Consider the following 16,311-nt stretch of genomic DNA (forward strand, 5'->3'; position numbering starts at 1 on the left):
ATGAGTTCAATAAAGAACTCAAGAAGCACTTCTATCCCGATAATGTGGTCTACGAGGCTCGCAAGAAATTACGGGAGTTGAAGCAAAGGGGAATTATGTGGGACTATGTGAAAGAATTCACAACCCTTATGCTTCAAATTCCCAATATGTCCGAAGAAGATCTCTTGTTCAATTTCATTGACGGACTACAAGGATGGGCCAAGCAAGAGATGCACCGTCGGGACATTATAATGGTTGATGAGGCCATTGCCATCGCCAAGTCACTCGTCGACTTCCAACCTTACTCCCATACCAATGCGGCGAAGAACAAGGATAAGTATCCAACCAGAGGTGGGGGAGAACGGCGGGAGAATAACCAAGGTAACCGAGACCAAGATCACCGAAGGCCACAAGCTAAAGAGGGAGATCGAGATCAACGTCTGGGTCGAAGGGACTACGAAGAGAAGAAAAAGGCCTTCGTTCCAAAAGGAGGATGCTTCTTGTGTAAAGGGCCGCATCCGATGAGTAGCTGTCCTAAACTCGGTTCATTGTCCGCCATCGTCGATCGTCAAGACACAGAGTCTCAAGCCGAGATGGGATCGCTCCAAGTTCTAAACGCCTTGAAGGCCAAGTCGTTGACACCAACACTGAGTAATGGGCTCATGTATATGGAAGCGGTGATCAACGAGAAGCCGACAAGAGCCATGGTAGATACGGGGTCTACCCACAATTTCGTGTCTAAAGACGAAGCCAATCGTTTGGGCTTAAAGTACATCGGGAGCACAGGATGGCTCAAGACGGTAAATACACAAGCGGTACCACTCAATGGCGTGACACGAGGGGTCGAGCTACGCTTAGGCACTTGGAAGGGCCAAGTGAACTTTTCAGTCGTTCCTATGGATGACTTCAAGGTCATTTTGGGGTTGGACTTCCTCCGACAGGTAACCGCTTTCCCTATGTCTTCCTTTAGTTCTGTTTGCATCTTGGAGAAAGGGTGTCCTTGCATGATCCCCACGGTCGAAGCATCGAAAGAGAAAGGTCGAGATGCCACACAACTCTCTGCCATACAACTTGGTAAAGGCATCAAGAAAGGGGACATTACTTATTTGGCAATGCTAAAGGAAGATAACGAGATCGAGAAAACGGATGACCTACCACCAATCATCCGTGAAGTCTTAGAGGAGAACAAGGACGTGATGCCGCCCGAGTTACCAAATAAACTTCCACCAAGGCGTGAGGTGGATCACAAGATTGAGTTGGAACCCGGTACCAAGCCGCCTGCCCTGGCACCCTACCGAATGGCCCCACCCGAACTTGAGGAACTTCGAAGGGAACTCAAGGAGCTAGTCGATATGGGAATAATTCGACATTCGAAGGCACCGTATGGCGAACCGGTACTATTCCAAAAGAAGCACGATGGGTCGTTACGCATGTGCGTCGATTACCGGGCACTTAACAAGGTAACCATTAAAAATCACTACCCGATCCCTTTGATTACCAATTTATTTGACAGACTTGGAGGAGCCAAGGTGTACACGAAGATGGACTTCCAAAAAGGCTACTACCAAGTTCGAATAGCAGAAGGTGACGAGCCAAAGACCACATGCATCACCCGATACAGATCGTACGAGTGGTTGGTCATGCCCTTTGGTCTAACCAATGCACCGGCGACGTTTTGCATGCTTATGAACAAGCTCTTCCAACCGTACTTGGACCAGTTCATGGTGGTGTACTTAGACGATATCGTGGTATATAGTAACTCCATGGAGGAACATATAGACCACTTGAGGATCGTGTTCAAGATACTTCGAGAGAACGAGCTGTACGTCAAGAAGAAAAAGTGCACGTTTGCCACTGAGGAAGTACACTTCCTTGGACATGTAATCGGCCACGGGAAGCTATTAATGGACAGGAACAAAATCAAGGCCATAACCGAGTGGGAGCCGCAGACCAAGGTAAGTGAGATGAGGTCCTTCCTTGGTCTAGTAAACTATTATCGTCGGTTTATACAGGGTTATTCGGCACGAGCATCACCATTGACAGACCTACTCAAGAAGGGGAAGACATGGGAGTGGTCCAAACAATGTCAGAAGGCCTTTGAGGACCTGAAGGCAGCAGTTAGCCAAGAACCTGTCTTGGCCTTACCCAACTTTACCATGCCATTCGAGGTGCATACCGATGTATCCAACTTCGCTATCGGGGGAGTACTAATGCAAGAGGGACATCCGATAGCATTTGAGAGCCGCAAGTTGAATGACACCGAGAGGCGGTACACGATGCAAGAGAAGGAGATGACGACCATCATCCATTGCTTATGGGTATGGAGACATTATTTACTCAGCGCACACTTCACCATCAAGACCGACAATGTGGCGACGAGTTATTTTCAGACTCAGAAGAAGTTGTCACCAAAACAAGCTAGGTGGCAGGACTTCCTAGCCGAGTTCGACTACACGTTGGAATACAAGCTGGGCAAAGCCAACGTCGTAGCCGATGCCTTAAGTCGAAAGACAGAGCTTGCCGCGATCTCTTTAGCCAAGGGAACCGTGTTGGAACACATCAAGGAGGGCCTTGAGCAAGATCCACTGACAAGAGAATTAGTAAAGCTGGCTAGCGATGGTAAAACCCAACGGTTTTGGGTAGAGGATGGTCTACTCTACACCAAGGGACGGCGAATCTATGTTCCAAAGTGGGACAACTTAAGGCAAGATCTTATCAAAGAGTGCCACGACACCAAGTGGGCTGGTCATCCAGGTCAGAAGCGCACTATGGCATTGCTAGAGACAACATACTTTTGGCCCCATATGAAGGATAGCGTGGAGCTTTACGTGAAGACTTGTCTTGCGTACCAACAAGACAAAGTGGAGAACCGACAGCCGGCAGGATTACTTGAACCTTTACCAGTTCCCCAAAGACCTTGGGATTCGATCACTTTGGATTCCATTAGTGTATTACCCAAGTCCGAGGGATACGGTTCGATCATGGTTGTCGTGGACCGATTTTCCAAGTATGGGACTTTCATACCATGCCCCAAGGATTGCACTGCGGAGGAGGCCGCACGAGCATTCTTCAAGAACGTCGTGAAGCATTGGGGCTTACCAAGGAGCATCATCAGCGATCGAGACCCTCAATTCACCGGACGCCAATGGACGGAATTATTCAAGCTCCTTGGCACTAAGTTAAATTTCTCCACATTCTTTCACCCTCAAACTGATGGGCAGACCGAATGGGTGAACGCTTTGTTGGAGTGTTATTTGCGCCACTTTGTGAGTGCCAACCAGCGAGATTGGGCAAAGTTGCTAGACGTCGCCCAATTCTCCTATAACCTGCAGCGGAGTGAAGCCACATGTCGAAGTGCGTTTGAGCTTGCGACCGGACAACAACCGCTCACACCGCACACATTGACAATGCCACTTGACGAGGGAAAAAGTCCCAGAGCCGCCAATATGGCTAAGTCATGGGAAGAGATCGCCGAGATCGCCCGCGCATGTTTAGAGAAAGCGAGGAAGAAGATGAAGAAGTGGGCTGACGAGAAGAGGCAACATCGAGAGTTCTCCGTTAGAGACTTAGTCCTTGTGAAGCTTTTGCCACAACAGTTCAAAGCTCTCTGAAGCGTTCACAAAGGACTAATACGGAGATACGAGGGACCAATCCAGGTACTTGCCAAGGTGGGTAAATTGTCTTATCGCTTAGACATGCCAAGTACACTTAAGATTCATCCGGTCTTCCATGTAAGTATGCTCAAGCCATATCATGCCGACAAGGAAAACCCAAGCTGAGGGTATTCACATCGAGCACCTCCCGTAGTAACCAAGTCTTACGACAAAGAGGTTGAATCGGTGCTCACAAGTTGGACGGTCCGCAAGAGAGGAGTCCCACCGCGTACCGAATATTTAATCAAGTGGAAAGAACTACCAGAGTCTAAGGCAACATGGGAACAGTTCGAAGAACATCTCAAAGCGTACGAGGCGACGAGAACGACGCCGAAATAGGTGGGGGAGAATGTCACAAAATTAGGCCTTTTCCCCACACTTTGGGCTAATTTTGGCTATGTTGGACCACACTTGGTCTTGGAGGTTGATAGAATAGTGTAGATTATTCTAGAACACTCAAGACTTGTACATATTCTAGAAGCATTCTAGAGTCTTCCATGTTAGGTAGGAAATTATAGAGAATTCTAGAGAATCTCTCCCTACCGTAGGATCAAGTCAATCTCCACCGTCCTTTGAGGAGGTGGGAGGCTATAAATAGATGTAGAATCCTCATTTGTAAAGCATCCAAGAGTTGTAAGCTTTCAAGCATATCAACAAGGTTTCTCTCAAAGTTCTTTCCTTTCTTCTTTGTTTCCTTGCCAATCCCTTCCCACATTAGCACGAGTTTGAGTTAGGCTGACTTAGCTATCGCAAGGGGCGAAAAGGAGCTAAGGCCGCACGAGGCTTATTGAGAGATTAAGTCCGTGACATTATGTATACTAAACATATATATATATATATATATAGCCATATAACATATTAAATTTTATGCATCCTTTTATCCATCAAATAAGCACACACACACAAACGCATAAATTAAATATATATTATTAATCCTATTTACATTAGATATATGTTATCCTTTATATATTTTATTACGAGCATGCATGTAATAATTTTTTATCATTATTTTTATACTATATTTTATTCGAATATTTTCAAGAATGTATTTGTAGAATGGGCGTGGAAAGTATCACTTGATCGAAGTGGTATAATCAGAAACGACGTTTGAACAAAATGAAAGCTTGAAATAAATCTAGTTTGTTTTACGAATTAAATTGGTCATGATCTAATGATTTTTTTCATATGGTAATTTATTTTATGAAAATATCGATTCAATTTATATTCGATTCGCATTTTATTAAAGAGGGGGTATTTTTTATGAACAATAAATAGTTGAAATAGCTTTCCCGATGGAGGATTGTTAATTTTGAGGTTTCTTTTTGAGATAAAAAATTTTCCCTAAAATTAATTAACTCGAAGTAAATTAATAAATGGCTCATATTTTAATTTCATGTTCGATTTCTAATTTCCACTATTTACGACAATATGTAAGTGATACAGTACCAGTTTTGGGCGTTGTGGGGTGCTAATCCTCCCCTATACGTAACCGACTCCCGAAACCCATTTTAATATAATCTTTGGTAAATGCAGACCAGTTTTTGTCTTAAAAAATGATTTTTTTTTAAATTGTTTTTTAAAAGACGTTTTTAGGTATTCGACTTACCAAACCCGAAGGTTGATGGCGACTCCTTTTCAATTTAATTCCAATCAATTCAAAATCACTCAATTTTTCCAAATTAAAATCATAACCGTTTTTAAAACAATATTTAATTATTCCACCTAAAAATGGTTATGACACACAAGACACAATATTTCAGGTCAAGCGATGTAAATTTAAGAAGTTATTAAGAATTTAGGGGATACACAATTAGATAAATAATAGAAAATACAAACAAAATATATAAACCATATATGAATTTGAATATTATGGATCACACCCCAGCAGCCCTCAGTGTATCTTTGTACATACATATTTATAATTTATATTATAACGTATACAACAATGTTCAAGATTAAATAATTGAGAATTCATCTTTCTAACATAGTCTCTAAATTTAAATTGATTGATTTAGTTATGGGACTTACATGAGGAAATAGTTATACGGTTCAACAGGTTATAAACAAAGCCCATAGCCTTACACAAGCTTTACCTGAGATTGCTTGCAATACAAATTGAAACACTGGAGTAGTGCAATTATGGTAGATTTGAGGCTGACATCGTCTTCCCAACTGATTAATACGATTCGAGATTGTCCACATCAATTGCAGTAAAAAATGGTACTATCACAGGCCCCTGTAAAACCATGTCAACTACTGTATATTTTCCTTAATACTCCTCTACCCCAATAAAAACTTGGGTAAAGTACATATATGGTCTCCCAACTATAAGGTGTTGCTTTGTTGAGTCATCTAACTATTAAAAGTTATAAAATAATCTTCTGACTATAAGGACACTTCTTTATTGGGTCCCTTATTGGGTCCCTTGACTATTTAAAGTTACAAAATGGTCACCTGACTATTCATATATTCCGAACTTGTCCTTTTCTTTTAAAATTTGACAGTCATCTAAGTTGGACATAACCTACTGACTGAGATATGATAAAATACGATATCATAACTGTTTGAATTTTATAGTCGTTTGAGATTCTAGTGTAATATTTAATCTGTTCTTAATCAGGAAGTTAACGCTTAACTCAAATAACTGTTAATTTTTAACGGAAAATTGTGAGTTTGAAACATATGAATAATCCGATGACCATTTTCTAATTTTTAATAGTTGTGGGACTCAATAAAGTATTTTCCTATAGTCAGAAGATCATTTTATAACTTTTAATATTCAAAGGACTCAATAAAATAGCATCATATAATGAGAGCATCATTTGTATACTTTACCCTACAAACTTTGAATAATGGTTATTGTAAACCTTCCAAGTTAATAGGCCTGTACTTATCTCTATATATTTTCTAACATGATCATTATGATATTTAAAATAAATAATTCATATCATATCAATTTTCATTTTTTAAGGGTGTTTTTAATTATATTTATCTTACTGATATTATAGTTACTCCAATAGATTTTCTATCTAAGAAAAATTAATAGGAAGATTAACGATAATAAGAGCTTTAATTTTTTTTTTTGTAAAAATAATGTATTTATAAATTTAATATCGATAATAAGAGAAGAAAGAAGATAAATAAATGAGGGGGAAATAATAGGTAGAAAAAAAGAGAAATCGGGGGAATGAGACTCGATTTTCTGGAAAAAAGAAAAATGGGTTTCTATCGGTTTTGTAAAAGGATTCAAGAAAAAACAATGTAAAATGGGACTTCCCCATTTTCGAACAGAAATAAAAAGGGAGTTTGAAGCAAAATTTTTTGGGGTTTTTTTTATTTTCATTAGAAATATATATATATATATATATGTATCTATTATTTTCTTTTCTTTCTATTGAAGCAATATAGAGTAAAAAAGGAAAAGAGGAAAAGGAGGTTACCTTCATCCGGAACTTCACTAGCGACCGGGGCCTCTTTTCGTAGAACTGAACGGCCAGATGGAGTGCAAGGAGGAGGATACCAATATACTGTAAAATCGGCCCAATCCAACAGCGGATGGAGGCGATCAGAGCCTGGGAAAATGAACGATTTTTGGTATTTTTGCGACAAACAATGCATCTTCTCGCAAAACTAAGGGAAGATCCGAGACGGGGAGGTCAAGGCAAGCCTCCTAGTAAAATTTGGTGGCCAAAGACCATCGAAGGCGCGACGACTGATGACAGTGTTGACGGTGGCACGGCGACTGTTATCAACCCGGACGGCGGCGTGATGGTCAGAATCCTAGAGAGAGGTGAGACCCTATCTCTCTCTAAAAAAATTTTAAAGAAAGAAAAATGAAATAATTGATAAAAAAGAAAAGATGATATTTATAGGAAATTTTAGGGGAAATTACACTTAGGGACTGATGTTTTTTTGTTAAATATTTAGGGATTGATTTAGTGATTTTCCCATTTTATTTCTCAGCACTAACTTTTTGGTTTATTTTCTTACAGGTCCTTCTACTTTATTCATGTTTTTCCATTTCCGTCACTAGTCCGCTGTTTATTTATTTCTTTTATTCTGTGCTCTAATTTTTGTTTGTTTTAATTTAGACACTATTATTATTGTGGTTTATTTAAATTTATTCACTAGTTTTTATTTTTATTCATTTTAGCCACTGTTTGGGTTATGTTTATTATTTTATTATAATTTAGATATGATATCTTCAACTTATACATTTTAGTCATTGATGGTTTATGATTTGGCTATTATTTTTATTTTTATTTCATTTTAGTCCCATTTCACTTATTATCTTATTTTTAGGAATATTTTAATATGATAGCCTTACTTTAATAATTTCCATTTTGATTATGAATGATTAAAGTTAGTTTATTTACGATTGTAGTATCTGGTTTGTAAAATATTTGCAGTGGTTGTCTTTATTTCTTGTTAGTTGCATAGTTTAATCCCTAAAGTCTCTATCTTTATTATCTTGATCTATTGTTTACATATTTGTTAATTTTTTGCTATTTATAATATTTGCAAATAGTATTTTACTCGAGGAATTTATAGAAGTGCGCCTTAACTGACAAGGAGTGTATTTCCAAGAATTGTTCGAATAAAATAATACATTTTATATCCGAATGAATTTGTTTTTTTAATGTAATTAATATATGTATTTTATCTAAATTTTGGGCAATATTATTATGTATGGGGAATCCATAGAAATGCCCCCTTAACTGAGAATGAAGGTATTTCAAGAATTATTTGTGCAAAATAACAACCTTATATCTTTCTAAAAAAGGATCATAATTTAAATGTTATTCGAATTTGCCAATTTCAATATTTAGATGACGTATAATCGCTTAGGTACATTCGAGCGTTGTGGGGGGTGCTAATCCTTCTTCACGCATAATTGACTCCTGAACCCTTTTTTAAAACAAATTTATGGTTAAACGCAGATAATTGTTTCATCTTTTAAAATTATTTTTTTAAAATTATTTTAAAATGTATTTTTTAGGTATTCGGCCTACCTAACCCAAAGGTGATGGCGACTCCAAATCCGTTTATTTATGCATTTATTTAAAAACCCAACCTTTTCCAAGATTAAGTTGGATCGATCCCCGCCATAGCCTTAAAAAGCTTAAGGATCGTTCTGATAGCTTGGCGACTCCGCTGGGGAAATTGGAGAGTCAGATCGTAATCGGTTATACATAATCTTTTTTGTTAAAATTAATAAATTCGAATGATATTTTAATTTTGATCCTCATGTTTTGGTTACATCGCATTGTACATCTTTTATTTATTAGTTGTACTAATATGTGATTTGCATGTTTCAGATTTCAAACTTTTGTTTTAGTCTGTTTGATTTTGGGTCGAGGCAAAGCATTGTGAGTTCCCACCTCGCTTGCGCTATAACTGTTCAAGTATTAAAAGTCTTCTAACTGTGCTCTGTCCCATTAAGTAGAGGTGAATGCTACGCTTATGTGAGAAAAAAAATATTTTTCTCCGCATGGGCTTTAGCAAGTAACCTATGGGGTACATATGCCTCATGTTTATGAGCGAAACATTGAGTTTCCTCGCATGGACATGGGGAAATGCATCATCTCTAATTGAACTCGATAAGTTTTAGCCTATAATGGGTGAGGATCGAGGGTCTTACAGGCCCAAGGGGGCACCAACAAAGGACAATTTGAGGACCTTTTTAGTAGTACCAAAACTATGTCTGTTTTTGTTTCAAAATTATGTCTGTGGTTCTTTATAAGTCACAAAGGGAAAATTCACTCTAACCTTTTTCTCAAATCTATTTTTTTGGAAAAAGCATGAGAACTAGAAGAGTATGCGATTAGGTTTTATATTTATGCATGAACATGCGAAGTAGATATCGTGACGTTAGGATTTATATGTTGAACGTAGTATGGGGGTAGAAAACATGTCTGGGTAGGACTATTATAAAAGCATGTCAGGATAAATACCATGTTTGGTAGGATCTTTTCCTTTTGTAAATATTTCATATGCTTTTTGATTATGTGGTACTAACAATTTCTTTTGTTTATCTTATTTTTATCTGCCTTATGTTTGCATTTGCATTTTCACATCATAACCAAACAAGGTGTTAATTCACAAGTGATTGATCAAATCAAAAGGCTTTCATATCGACATAAGAGCTCCATAACTAGATAGTCAACTCCGTAAGGGTGATGACTTACAAACAAAGTTGATAGACGAGAGAAGAGCTCAAAGATTGATAGAAGATTCCCATTAAACAAATATCAAGATAGTATTAAATAGTCAGATGATAGTTAAGTCAAGAGTGAGAAGATTCTTCACAAGATATCAATGCTGTTTTCCTCTTGGAAAATCCCACGAAATTGGAAATCTAGAGATCACATAATCACAAGGGATGAATTAAAATGAAGAAATTTGGGTTAACACTTTGAACAGTACAACAATGACTACAAGGACAACATCAAATCATGAGAAAGGCCTAGATTGAGTAAATAGAGAAAATGAAGCTCGTCAGTCTAGTGTAAGGAGCACTTATGGTCTGATGAAGGTTGCTCTATATGTTAGAGTATGCCCAAAGACCAATCATATGATGATTGTAATAATACATTTATTTACCAATTTTATTGGATAAAGGCATTGCCACTATTATTTTTTTATTTATATGTCTGTGTTTAACATAAACTGAAAGATAATAAAGTCCATATAATAACATTATTAAAAGATCCATAGTCAAGCATTATAATAGGCATGGACAATAATAATACGCTTAAGACTAACATGTTATGGACTGATGACAATGGATTATCATTGACATAGAGATGTCAGAATTGATACATGATTATATTGTTAGATAACAATGTATTGGATTGACCCATCATGAACATATGTCTTGGATTATTATGTAACGGTCATAACATTGCTTATGGTGATGACTATATGTATGATCCCCAGACTTGAGATCAATGTCATCCCAACATGTATTGTTGTATGTTTTGATACAAATAAACATGCTCCATAAGTGGTTGCACTATAAAGACTATTATTGAATATATCTCAATATATGTAGTGGGGTGTGTATGATTAAGATAGGATTTGTCCTTCCTACATAATAGGAAATATATCACAGGCCACTTGATTGAGTGAGACTAGAAATGCATGGCCATGCTCGAATAAGTTGATATGTGATATCACAAATTATTCGTTAATTATAGTCTACTCTAGATATCAAGAAACAATAGAAGAGCTATACAAGTGTGACTATTCTAAGACTTGTGCCTATTCTAGATATAAAGGACAAGAGGATGTAATACATAAAAGAGTTAATCACGAAGATGATATGTCGAATCATAATTTCTTGTAACTTAGGTGACAATGATATATTGCTAGATGTCACTCATTGTAGTAATTTTAGAATTGTTCTAATAATTACTACTAACATTACAAGAACCTACAGGGTCACACCCTAAGATTGAAATGATCAAAGATGTACAATTTGTTGTATGTTACTAAAATATATCTAGAGTTAATATATGTATATTTGATGTACATATGATTTTAATTATCCCAAATATAGTAAGTAAACATTAAAAGAATGTAATTTTGATTACAACTCTTTTAATTGATATTTAATTCAGAATAATTAAATAAGATTTTAAATAAAACATTAAAGATTGTAATTCATATTACAAATCTTTAATGTATATTTAATTTGAATTAAATATGAAATTTATTAATTCAAAATAAATTAAAAAACCCTAAGTGTTAGATTAACTGATATATTTAAGTGAGGTAAGGTCTAGCAGCCACTAACTTCAGTCGTTTTTCTCAAAACAAATTTTGGGAAAAGAAAATTTTGCTCTCAATCGGGTGAACTAAGTAAAGGCCGAGACGTGTTTTCGTGAAGGCTTACGATTCAAACCGTTCGTGATCACCACTTCTCGTTGCTGTCTTTGTTGTTTTCAAGGAACTCATTGTAAGTATTCACATCATTTCCTCTCGATTTCGGTTTCACGTATTTGGATCACTGGTGAGACCGTCGAGTTTTGTTTCCGCTACGTCGAGGAGTGCGCCGATAGTCCCAACACTATGATTATCACTTTTGGAATTCAAATTTTGTGTATTTACATTTGCATATGCGTTTGCATTAGCTTATTAATTTTACTATTTGCTTCTATAATAATATTGTTATATCATTCGTACTAACTTGCTTTTATGATTATTTTTCTCTTTGCCTGTATCATATGATCATGACATAATCAAAAGGTATTGATTTGTGAGTGTTCATCAGAGTAAAAGGTTTTCATGATGGACAAAGGGTTTTAGGTAAAGTAAACTATAACACAACTAGGGAATAGCATCTTGAGGAGACTCCAAGGATAGTGGAGAGCTATGCATCCAAAGATCGTATGTCTGACGAATAGCAAATGGTGATAAGAGAGATAATAGAGTAAATGTCCAAGATGATTGATAGATTAGCTGTTCTTGCCAAGGGAAAAGAGACTTCTCCAAGAGAAAAGAAATAGCTCGATGAAAATGATCTTGCGACGTTAAATACACAAGGGACTATTTTAGAGCAAGCTAATCCCAACCAATCTGAGAAGTCATACACATCTATCATTCATATCAATAAGTTATCTGGATACCCTAAGGAAATGATGACAAACGTAGAAGTTTTAGAAAGATGAAAAGAATTCATGCAATCAGAACTTGTGGTAATTTGAGAGTATAGTCCCAACGTCATGAGAAATAAACATGAAGACTCCAGTTCAATCCAAGTCGAGAAGAGACCAAGAACATGCCACTGAGAATTGCACTGCATTCAAGCATCGAGTCAAGCACCTTTTAGATCATGGAGTTTGAGATGAAAAGGTGAACTAGTTTTGTAGTTGATGTCCTATTAGTTTGGAGACAAAGTGTTCAAAGGTTAGGATATCAATGGAGGCATCCAGGAGGAAGAATTTTATTAAGGTACGGAGCTCAAGTGCGTTCCATGAGAAGTAGACAACAAGGGTCACTGAATTGAAAAATGATACAAAACAATGGTGAATGAATAACAAGATGCATGAAGGTCGAGCCAAGAAATCCTCTCATGATTTACAGATTGTAGAAAGAAGATGTAATACAGTTGTGGATTATTAAGAAAAATGCCAAGTTAAAAATCAGATGTTGAATGTGTCCATAGTTAATATGGAAGCTTCATATCAGCGCCACGAGCGTAAGAATGATGATGAGTTAGAAGCCACTAGAGCCAGGAACAAGACATTGATAAAGATTGTAGATGATTATGGAGATATTTCACGAGAACTTTATAACCACAAAGACTTTCTCACGAGTAAAAATGAACACCATTTTCTACAACTCCAAGAATTGAAAAAGAAGATCAAACAAAAAGATGACGGCATGAAATAAGCTATGATCTAAGCAGGCAATGTGGCTCATAAGTTGATTGATTTAGCTGGATTTGCAAGAAAAATGAAGCTAATTGACAACTCAGCACCAGAGCATGAGAGGAAGCTAACTTGGCTTCTGATATAAATAAAAAAAGTTAGAAGTTAAGGTTCTTTGTTATATGTAAAGTTTGTTTGACATACCGAAACCCTTATGTTCAATGAAAGTTGTTTTAAGATGATCACTCTAGTATGATACCTCTTGCATTGGCATCACACCTTTTGCATTTCCATTTATGTATTTTCACATTCGTATATGCATTTTTGCATCTTTACATTCACATCTATACATCATACATTGCATAATATATATTGCATCTTAACATACATTAATCATAGATGCTGGTGGTAACTCGCGGAGAATTTTGTGACAGAAAGGCTAATGGTAAATTGAAGCCACCCCGTTTGTATGTAAAGAAGGTTTAAAAGCCATGGATACGAAGCTTGGGCATGCCATTAAGAATTGTGGGATACCTAAGAGCAAGTTACAAGATCTGATAGATTTGGAGACATGGTTTTTTAATAGGCAAGCGGGGCATCAAATTATAACAACCTTGAAGATCCAGTCAAGCACCCACATGTTAGATGAGTAATAGGGGTTTTAATTAGAAAGATACCATTTCATCCATCATGAAGCCCAGTTTCACTTGCATTGTCTTGTTTGAGTTTGTTTTTTTCTTTCTTTATTTACCTAAATATTTTGTAAAAATGTTAAATGATTGAACTTATGCTACTTTTTAAGGCTATGAGCAATAAATCAAATTATTAATCCGTTAGTTCTATGAGTATCAAATTAATTAAAGATTCTTTTAATTTTTCAAGAATTATAAATCTTTGGCAAGTGGAAAAATTAGACTTTTCATATCTCTTCCAAAGCCAAAAACACAATTACTCGATCTTATTTTTACCTTACATAATTTGTGGTCATTACCAAAACCAAGTTTTGTTACTACATTTATTTGAGATTCCGAAGTCATACATTTACTTTTTTTTGAGACACCAAATTCATACTTTTACCTTCTCGAGTAGAGTCGATATGTTTATAACACTACCTTCCATCATATACATGACTTGAAAGTTAAACATTTGTCTTTTCAGATACAAAACCATCATTTTTCTTTATACCAGTGAAACCGAAAGGCCTCAAAGTGCAAAACTTTCATTTATCTGTGAATCTTCCTGTAAGAAGAGACGAGATGGGGCATCATGGATTAACTTATTGAAGAGAAACTTGAGTAATTGGGGCATACTCGAAGAAAGAAGAAGAAAAAAAATAAAGGGATTGATTTAAATAATTCTATCATGCATGAATTACATTATTTTCATGTAAATAAAAAATAATCCTGAATATTCATCCCCCTGGGGATACCTATTTTTAGAAGAATTTCTGTGTATGAAATGCTGAGCGACATTATTTTATTTATCCCTTCACAAAAAGTGAAAATATATCCCTTTTTGTCCCCATTTGAGACTAGATTATGTTTCTTCTGATTCAACCCTAACCAGGGATTACCCTCAACATTGGGGGCAAGGTGAATGATATATGCTCATAGGAGTAAAGATCGTCAATCCAATTTTGTTACTGGGGGAAGTCTTCGTGAAATAAAGAGGAATAACAAGGAACCACAAGGCATATCAAAGGCAAAGTTCTTAGAGAACAACAAAAGAGGTTCTAAATACAATAAACAAAAAGGACAAGAAGGTGATCAAAGCAATTGGAGTCCTATACTCATCCAATAAATTCATAAAAGTATAGAGATAAAAAGGAGAGAGAATAAAAAAAAGAGGAAAAGAGAAAATATAGAAAAAGAAAAGGGAAAATATATAAAAAGAAGAAGAAGAAAAAGAGAGAAAAAGAAAAAAATGAGAAAAAAATAAATAAAATATTTCAAAATGAGTGACTCATTGAGCCTCAAGCCACAAGGTTGATCAATTGTAATCATTTCAAAGATTGAGTTTCAACAAGAAGAGTGAAAAATGAAGAAGATATAAGAAAATGGAAATGAACTCTAGGGTGAAAACCCAAAAATGCACAGTTTAGAGGGATCCAGAAAAAAGCAAAAGAAAATAAAAGACATATAGCAAGCAAATCCAAGCCAAGCAAGGCATGATTGAAGCATCAAAATGAATTAATCCTTGATTTAATTACCCTTAAAAACTTTTTTGGCCTATTTATCCTTTTCTTTCATAGCCATAAGCCCTGACCTAAGTTACGTCCCTGAAAAAGTCCATTATAATCATACATGGATTTTTATGTAAAATAAACTATCTTCATATTTCATTCCGCATCTCAGGATTAATTTTTATTTGAAAAAATTGGTTTGCTAAAATCTTTAATGCATGATAGGAAAAATAATAAAGGGGTTCAAGGCATAAAATTTTGAATAACGTCTTGAAGCAAATGAGGATTAGAGTTGAAACCTGAAAGGGTAACTTGAATATTAAATTGTGCAACGACGACGTAAGAGACATTTTTACAAAGCTCTTGATGAAGTATCGCACATCCCAAAGTTTTTTCTAAGAGTTTGAAACCAATAAGTATCTCTAGAAGATGAGCATAACAACCACTTCTTTAAGTCAGTGGATGCCCAAAGAGAAAAATATGATGTAATAAAAAGGGCAACATGAAAGACCTTACCTTTTCTATCAACCTACACCTTAAATTTGTCAGTAATTTTGACACTTGCCAATGGGCTATGATTTTTTTTGAAATATTAAAAGAGTAGTTAACTTGTTTGATATTCATTAAACTCTTGTTTTGTGATTGTGAAACCTAGAAAGGGCAATATTTTTCAAATTTTTTATTAAACATTTATCAAAATTCCTTCAATTGATATTTTTTAATTTTTTGGAAATAAAAAGAAGAACAAAAACATTTTCAAACAAGATAATTTCTTTGGAGTAGGTCTTGGTAGTTGACACATGTCTCTCAGACACAGAGTGCATGCTTATAATCAGTGCTGGAGCAAGAAATGATAAATGTTGGGGTATTTTTGAAGGCCCATATCATCCATGAATACAAGATCATTGAATTCAGAAAACATTTATTTTCAATGAAACATAAAGGTGTGAAGAATGAAAATGGTGAAACAATGAATTTGCTTCTAAAAATCAATACAAAACTTAGAGGGCTAAGTTCAAGGTTAGCAATTGAGCAAACACTTTTAATTCTAGTTGTTTCTAAGGTTCCAACCATCAAACTTGGAATGTATGTGTCTCATGGTTCTCTTAGGTAGTCTTATATT

The sequence above is a fragment of the Hibiscus syriacus genome, unplaced genomic scaffold (genome assembly GCF_006381635.1).
Source record: "Hibiscus syriacus cultivar Baekdansim isolate YM2019G1 unplaced genomic scaffold, ASM638163v2 tig00003398_pilon, whole genome shotgun sequence".
In the NCBI taxonomy this organism is placed as follows: domain Eukaryota; kingdom Viridiplantae; phylum Streptophyta; class Magnoliopsida; order Malvales; family Malvaceae; genus Hibiscus; species Hibiscus syriacus.